We start from the raw sequence: 7,500 nt of genomic DNA, 5'->3' as shown, positions 1-7,500 counted from the left end.
ACATTAACAATAACTCTAATATGCCTGTATATATGTGTATATATATATATATATTTTTTTTTACCTTAAACTTGTCCCCTGGTGCCTGTCTATACTTTTTGTGTTACAGAGTTATTTATCTTAACGGATTATGGCCCTTTTTCATACAAACATCACGAAACAGCAAACCCATATTTGCTTCTTTTTTTCTTTTTTTTTTACTACAACATACTGAAACTTGAAATCTAAATGTCATGCGCCGTGGTAACAGATCCGTGGCAACAGATGTGCATAATATATATATATATTAAACGCACATTTTATGTCCAGAGTTAGAATATATGATTATTAGATGATTAGATAAAACACTAAATCCCTCACATGTTTATTGGGACCTCTATGTTTTTTTTTTTTTTGTTTTTTTTAAATTGTGGTGTCCTTCTTAATCATATCATAATATTCCAAGAAGAAGGATGAGTCACATCCATCCCCCCATTTGTCTCGAAGACCACTACCACCGAGCGGAGCTGGGGGGCACCAGAGTCTCTCCTCTGTGCGTCTCTCTGCCTCCCGTATCCCCCCCCCCCCCCCCCCTTTTGTGTGTGTGTGTGTGTTGCTATACCCGAATAAATTAGCAACCCAAGTCGGTGAAGGGAGGAGGAGGAGGAGGAGGAGGATGATGAGGAGGATGGGGATGGGGAGGAGGGGAGCAGGGGGGCTGGGCCTTGTGGCGGCGGAGGAGTCGGCTTTCAGTCGGTGAGGCGCACGGTGCCCTGAAGCAGCTCTGTCTCTATCTCACACACACACACACACACACACGCCGGCTCTGAGTGACTGGATGCTGAGGGAGAGGGGCCGAGAGGAGCGCGATCATCAGCGGCGGACGGCGCAGAGCACCGCGGGGCCGAGGGCGCAGACGCAGGACTCATCCAGGCGCGCTCACCTGGCGAGGACGCGACGGAGGAAACAGACCTTCCCACTGGAGGAGTGGGAGAATCCGGGTCGGCCGGAGCAGAGCCTCTGTGGGGATCTGGTGCGACCGTCGCTTTTTGGTTGGTGTGTGTGTGGGGATATTTTATGAAGAGAAGGAGCCGGTGGATTGTCAGTCGCTGAGGGGGTGAATTTGGGGGAAGAAGAAAAAAAAACCCGTTTGCATACTAATCAGGATTCGGATTCGGACGTCGAGAGAGAGAGAGCACATCCAGAGCAGAGGACTGGGCTCAGATGAATGTAAGTGACAGCTCCTTTATTCTCACCCTCAGTGTGTGTGTGTGTGTGTGTGTGAGAGAGAGAGAGAGAGAGTGTGTGTGTCTGAGTCTGAGAGAGAGTGTGTGTGTGTGTGTGTGTGTGTGAGAGAGAGAGAGAGAGAGAGTGTGTGTGTCTGAGTCTGAGAGAGAGAGTGTGTGTGTGTGTGTGTGTGTGTGTGTGAGAGAGAGAGAGAGAGAGAGAGTGTGTGTGTGTGTCTGAGAGAGAGTGTGTGTGTGAGAGAGAGAGAGAGAGAGAGAGAGAGAGAGTGTGTGTGTGTGTCTGAGAGAGAGTGTGTGCGTGTGCGTGTGTGTGTCTGAGAGTGTGTGTGTGTGTGTGTGTGTGTGTGTCTGAGAGTGTGTGTGTGTGTGTGTGTGTGTCTGAGAGTGTGTGTGTGTGTTTGTGTGTCTGAGAGAGTGTGTGTGTGTGTTTGTGTGTGTCTGAGAGTGTGTGTGTGTGTGTGTGTGTTGCATCTGATCTGTGCAGCTGAAACGTGCAGAAACGGTGCTCTGGTTGCACCCTGCATCTGCACCTTGCAAGGCTGAGCTGGTGGAGATGGTCAGGCTACTACCAGGGGGAGAGGCCGTGTACCAGAAGGAGGACTACGATAGCATTATAGGATCAGTCAATCATGTGGCTGCAGCATAGCCCTCATATTGATTATTGATTAGCATTCATACACAGCCCGGCCAGGTCGGAGTGGGAAAAAGGAGACAATGTGGCTTCCCATTTTTTTAAGATAATATGCCGAACATGAAAGGGATGTTCGTCTAATGGGCCTCGGCTTCATATGGCTCATGGAACTATTTAATAACAGCCAGTCAGAGATTTCTTTCCCCCCGGGGTTGGCAACTCGCAGCGAATACACTTTGTTTTGGAAGGGAGGACCGCCTAATGGGAAACACCGTGGAAGTGCACAAAGAAGTCGGGGCCAGCACCATTTTTTTTACTCAACCGTTTCCCAGAAACAGACCCACTGATGTGTCGTGACAGTGCAGAGGGCTTTTGGAAATGACTGCACTTGGTAGTGAGGATCTAAATCACTGCTGTTGAGCAAGGCACCTCAGACCGTTTAGTCACGTCGCGGTCCTCTTCTCTGTGCTACTAAGAAAACACGAGGAAATGATCGCAGAGGGACAACCTCAACAGAGGGACAACCTCAACAGAGGGACAACCTCAACAGAGGGACAACCTCAACAGAGGGACAACCTCAACAGAAGGACAACCTCAACAGAAGGACTCTACGACGGGCTGCACCTCAAACACACAAGGAGTCCGAGAGGCCGTTTTTTATTACCCGGCAAATTGATTCTGACACAACTATGACCACGTTTTAGCGCAAGGTATGTTTAAGGCGAGCCAGATCTCTCCGCGTCTGTTTACACGGCCAACGTCTGTGATCGGGGACTCGGGGGGCGGACGGGGGCATGTTTAAGGAACCTCACCACAGCCGTTATTCTAGTCATATCGGGTGTCCAGCGGCGTCCGCAGCTCCCGGCCCTCTGCTGTACAGCAAGGGACACGGATCTCTGCGTCGTTATGACACTATCCACTTACACGGGGCCCGTGTGCTCCGGCCTCGGCGGAGCGTTGGCCCCGGCCTCGGCCCCCCTTTTTTAGGCCCGCGCACGAAACCAGTGAGAGTTTTTGGTTTCTCGCAGAGTGACGAAGCGTGCAGCGGAGACGCTCCTCTAACGGGAACCATATGGATCGCTTTTTGGGCTGCGCCTGCAACTCGGCAGAGCTTACATTTGTGCAAACAGCTCGTAATTGCTCACATCGGCTGCTCACGAGGCGCAGGTTCTCCTCCGCCACAGGAGCGAAAGCCGTGGATACTTGGCTATTAAGGGCTTTCATCGTATTCAAATTAAGTTAAGTCCGATTTAAATTTTTCAGCCGAGGCGTCCACTTTGACCCCCTGACCTCCCGGTGAAAGAGGCTCTTATTCGTCTTCATTTACTTGTCAATAAGGGGGCCGCGATGATGAATGTCGCTTATTGCCATTTCTATTGGTTTTTTTCAACATTGTCGAGGCAGAGGGGAACCACCCGTGCGGTGCGGGGTCAAGTCCTTTTTTTGTCAAGCTTATCACCAAAGTAAACAGTGGTGAGGAGCAGAACCTCGCACTTCCACGGGGGAGCGTGACACTGACTCTGTCGGGGGGCAGGGCCTCGAAAACACATGCGCCTCTTTGACGACATCTGCTGACCGACGCCATATTAGGGCCGCAGCTGACGATTATTTCCATTCTCCATTAATTCGATTCGGTTGTTCGGTCCATAAAATGGTGAAAAAATGGAGAAACACGTGGATCGTGTTTCCCAAAACCTCAAGAGGATGTTTTTGTTTTGTCCACGCGCCAAAGATATTCAGTTCACTGTCATTGAGGAGCAAAGAAACCGGAAAATATTCACATTTAAAAAAAAGCTGAAATCTGCGAAATTCATGAAACTTCTTGAACCGATTGTCGAAACAGTTGGCGATTGATTCAGTCGTCGATTACTAATCGATAATCGATTAACTGTTGCAGCTCTACTCTGTGTTGCAATTTTGTAGGAGGAGGTGACTGAATAGTGTCCATCGCCGCTTCTGTGGCGTGTATGTTGGCGTGGGGCTGCACGGTTATGGTCAAAATGATTGTCATGATCGGTGATTTTATGGACAAAATGTTTCTATTGCATCAATATACAACTGCTCCTTCATGCTAAATGACACTTGTACGCCTCATTCCTGCCAATTGACAAATCTTTGCGTCAAAGTAAGACTTGGAAGTCCGGTTCCTATTGACCTGAATTCAGTGCATCTCCTAGAATCACGACGCGGACTACAGGCTGAATGTGAACCTCCGCTCTCGGGGTCGTTGCTCTGGACGGCTCCCCAGAAGTGAAGCGCAAACATCTCCGCGTCGCAGAGTCGGCCGTGCTCATTGAATCGTCGGAGGCCAAAATGGCGATGGAGATCAACATCCAATTAATGTCGGCGGGCGACGTGGCGATCGCACTTGGCCCGGTCACTGTATCCTGCCGCGTGGACCAGAGCAGATATTTATCGATTCTCTGCTTCTTTTTTTCACGATGAAAGATATTCCACAGTTCACATTTCTTTAGGGACTTTTCCTTTGCGGTGTGTTTATCCGAATTGGTATTACGAAAAAGGGAATGTTGACGCTTTGCTCCTTTTTGCAAGAGCCCAAGCAATCTGGAGAGTTTACTTAGAAAACTCTGCAGATATACAGTGTAATCAAACTGTGCATTCGCCACCCACATTGACGCCCTCCTGCTGCTCGAGCGGCGTGTACACCGCCGTCCTCTGCGGTGCGGCCGCGAAGACCACATGGGAAGAAGAAATGTGTCCTTTTTTTTCAGCCAAATTATATTATGCGGTACGTTTTTTTGTTTTTTTTTATCCTTTAGCTGCTTTTCTCACAAAGTCAGATGTCTGAGCCCAAACACTCCACCAGCAGAAATGCAGAGTAAAGACTTTTGGAGAGGCTCATCAACTGTCAACGGGGAAAACAGGGTGAGGAGGAGGAAGAGGACCAAACTGAAAACATCTTCCCGCCCCAATGTCGCAGCGCAAGCAAAAAAAACAAACCCCTTTCTGATTGTATCCCAGAGCTGTTTTTTCCTGGGTTTTGTTCTTTGTGCATGGGAAATCAGCGAGTACAAATATCGGAACATGACTCAGAGACTCCCTCCCCCCCCCCCCCCCCTCTGTCACTCATCCAAGCATATACACAACATACTGTACACTCCTCCTCCTCCCCAAGATCATTCTCACCCCCCCCTCAGTTATATTCCCATAGCCGTGACCTGGAACCCAAATCAGACCTACAAAAGTACGATAACATCGCAAATTTGCACCTTAAAAATAAGTGAGGCAAACGAACCAGTTGGCCTTTGCAAGTATAGAAATACAACGTAAACACGCGTGCGCGCGCGGCGCTCAGCACATGTTTTTAAATGGGTAGCGGACGACAGCCAACCAGAAACACTAAAGTATCATAAATAAGACCGGTTCTCCTCTTCCCAGGCTCCACAAGTAGCCAGGGGAAATATTTACACGGGCTCCATCGTTCACTCGCTGCACTCTGTTGATTCCCCGGGGTCTGTGTTGGTGTTTTTATTTATCCCCCCCCCCCCCATCGTAGACACAACATGATCCAAATACTCAATATTGAGGGCGATTTCAATTGATTTTAGCTTATGAGTCCGCATGTAAACTGTAACCGCTGCAGCGGCGCGGGACGGAGCCGGTTTCGGGTTTTCTCGGAAAGCCACGTGCATTTGCATCATTGGCTCACAGGAACGGGCCAGGCTGGCGGCTATTAATAGCAATGGTAGTAGAAAGTTAGATTCCCATTGATAAGGATTCCCCTTTGCTGATTGCTTCACATTTCATTAGCTTTTAGCCTGAGGGCCCCCCTTGGTTGCCATGGCAGCTACAATCAATGCAAGTCTGCCATCTTCCTGTGATTATAATCGTGAAATTTAATTAGGGCGTTGTAAAATTTGAGCTGTGTGTGTGTGTGTGTGTGTGTGTGTGTGTGCTGACATGCAGGGAAAGTGGCAACAAAAAAATCACGGTGGTTTCATCGACGTCTGTGGCGGAGCCTAATCGGTGCATTGGTTGGAATCGTTTCAGTACGCATAAGAGAAATTAACAGATAAAAGCATCAGGTTGTAATTTCAGTATTTCATTTTGGATGGCCACCCGTAACAAAACGAATTCCTAGTTTCTAAGCAGTTACCATCCATCCATCCATCCATCCGTCTTCGCTTGCTTCTTTTTTTCTTCTCCATTCTTGCTGCTGGAACCACATAATGAGATAATGTTTGACTTATGAGTTATGGGTCCATACTTTCCAGTGTGTGGTGGTGGTCACATAAACTTGACTATGATTTTTCAGCAAACCCTGAGACGTTTTCATCTCAAGTTATACTTCATCCTTTAGCACAAACTGAAACCTTTTCTTCTGACGGTTGACTGCAGGCCCCACCCCCCTCCCCCCGGGGATATAAAGATCTTGACTTCCTACGTACAGTACGAAGAGCCGTCTATCTATCTGCTGCCCCGGAGAAGATATTATATTGTGCGACCGACTCGCCCAAACCAAGGTGGAGTTTGGAGTTGGTGCAATTCCATTTTTTGCTGTTTTGTTCTGAGGCCCAGTTCTGAAATAACTGGCTTCGTCGTTGTTCATGGTCCGTGTCCAGGCGGTAAAGGGATCCCGCTAGTGTGATGACCAGGTCCGCTGAAGGGGAAAGACCACAGACGCTGACTGAAATTCATTAAAAAAACAACATTCTTTAACAGTGCATGAAAGTAGGTGAGTCCTGCAAAAGGCTGTGGGAGGACAGCGTTCGGAACAGTTCCTCCGCCCTTCAGAAACACCGAGTGTCAAGCGGCTCGAACTCGCGGGAGCGTCATCTTCAAATTTCGAGCTCCGATCCAAAGAGAGAAAACCAGGCCCCCTCCGGCTGGCCCGTGATTAGGATCCGGGATAATGATGCCTGGAAATGGGTCGGGGGAAGCTGCGGATGGAAGTCCTCTAAAAACCTCGGTGTTGTCTCGGGTTTCCCCCGTCCTGCGCTCTTCCCCACCCCCCCCCCCAGCCGTGGGTTGGACCTGTGACACTGGCTCCCGGGTGCCAGAGTGTGGCTGGAATCGTTGGAACTCTGGCTTTCTCGTTATTGCAGTAGTGGATGGGCTGAGGGAAGCGTGTCTGTTTCCCTCTCTTGCACGCGGGCGGATGTGTGGACGTAGGATAGTACCGGTATATAGCTGATGGGGATATGTCAGCGGGGCTGCTGCTTATGACAATGAATCCGTTTTTTGGATTTTATGGATTCATGTTTTTTTTTCAAGACAATCGCTTGTCAAACACCAGTTACATTCTTGGCACGATTACCCAAACCCAGTCCCCCCCCCAATCCCCCAGCGGATCCCGGCAGAGGTGAGACCTCGAACACCACCTCGCCGCGCGTCATTCGATCGTCGCTTCAACCGACGGGCATTGACTCGTACGTTTCACTCTGTGGAACAAATTAAAAAACAAAGGCAGACAGGCCTAATTCGCAGGGCTTACCGCAAGAAACATAATGGCGTAATGCGACACGACGGCCTCCTCTTGGAGAACAGCTGCCGGCGCGCCACCGGCCCCGAGCGTTGATGGAGAATTTAATAGCTAATAAGCCAAAGTCACTGTTTTTTTTTTTTTATTCTGAGCTCCAGATGAGTAATCACAGATTTTGAAATCCAAAAGGCCAATTGTGA

General features: G+C 49.1%; 1 protein-coding gene across 1 annotated transcript in view; it reads left to right on the top strand.

Annotated features, from left to right (window-relative positions):
* The first annotated feature begins 719 nt into the window (after positions 1-719).
* The window catches only part of LOC118301125 (protocadherin-16), an 82,409-nt gene continuing 75,628 nt past the window's right edge, over positions 720-7,500 (top strand). Inside the window, exon 1 of the mRNA XM_035626311.2 lies at positions 720-1,209. The gene's annotated coding sequence lies outside the window, so the exon portion shown is untranslated. The remainder of the gene's footprint in view (positions 1,210-7,500) is intronic.

Source organism: Scophthalmus maximus, chromosome 2 (genome assembly GCF_022379125.1).
Source record: "Scophthalmus maximus strain ysfricsl-2021 chromosome 2, ASM2237912v1, whole genome shotgun sequence".
Taxonomy (NCBI): domain Eukaryota; kingdom Metazoa; phylum Chordata; class Actinopteri; order Pleuronectiformes; family Scophthalmidae; genus Scophthalmus; species Scophthalmus maximus.
Note: the sequence above shows the minus strand (reverse complement) of the source record. Positions and strands in the feature narration are given on the sequence as shown.